Raw genomic sequence first — 705 nt, 5'->3', positions numbered from 1 at the left:
AGCACTGGGAGTTGGGCACTGGGGGCACTGGGAGCACTGGGATCAGTTACTGGGGGCACTGGGAAGACACTGGGGGTGGAGTGGGAGGATACTGGGAGCACTGGGGGGACCAGTTCAAACCAGTATAAACCAGTCCATGGGGGTGTCCCTGACCAGTTCAAACCAGTTCAAACCAGTATGAACCAGTAAATGGGGGTTTCCCAGACCAGTATAAACCAGTCCATGGGGGACTTGCGGACCAGTTCAAACCAGTATGAACCAGTCCGTGGGGGGTATTATCCCAGACCAGTATAAACCAGCCCATGGGGGGGGTCTCCCAGACCAGTGTAAACCAGTCCACGGTGGACTCCCAGACCAGTTCAGACCAGTATAAACCAGTCCATGGGAGTCTCCCAGACCAGTATAAACCAGTCCATGGGGGGGGTCTCCCAGACCAGTATAAACCAGTCCACAGGGGACTTCTGGACCAGTTCAAACCAGTCCCTGGGGGTGTCCCTGACCAGTATAAAACAGTCCATGGGGGACTCGCAGAATAGTTCAGACCAGTATAAACCAGTCCCTGGGGGTGTCCCTGCCCAGTTCACCCCGGTCCAAACCAGTATGAACCAGTCCACGGGGGTCTCCCAGACCGGAATAAACCAGTCCATGGGGGTGTCCCTGACCGTTCCCCCCAGTTCAAACCAGTATGAACCAGTCCATGGGGGT

This window comes from Neopelma chrysocephalum, unplaced genomic scaffold, assembly GCF_003984885.1.
Source record: "Neopelma chrysocephalum unplaced genomic scaffold, ASM398488v2 Primary Assembly neopelma1_91851, whole genome shotgun sequence".
In the NCBI taxonomy this organism is placed as follows: domain Eukaryota; kingdom Metazoa; phylum Chordata; class Aves; order Passeriformes; family Pipridae; genus Neopelma; species Neopelma chrysocephalum.
The sequence above is the reverse complement of the archived record's forward strand: the minus strand, read 5'-3'. Positions refer to the sequence as shown.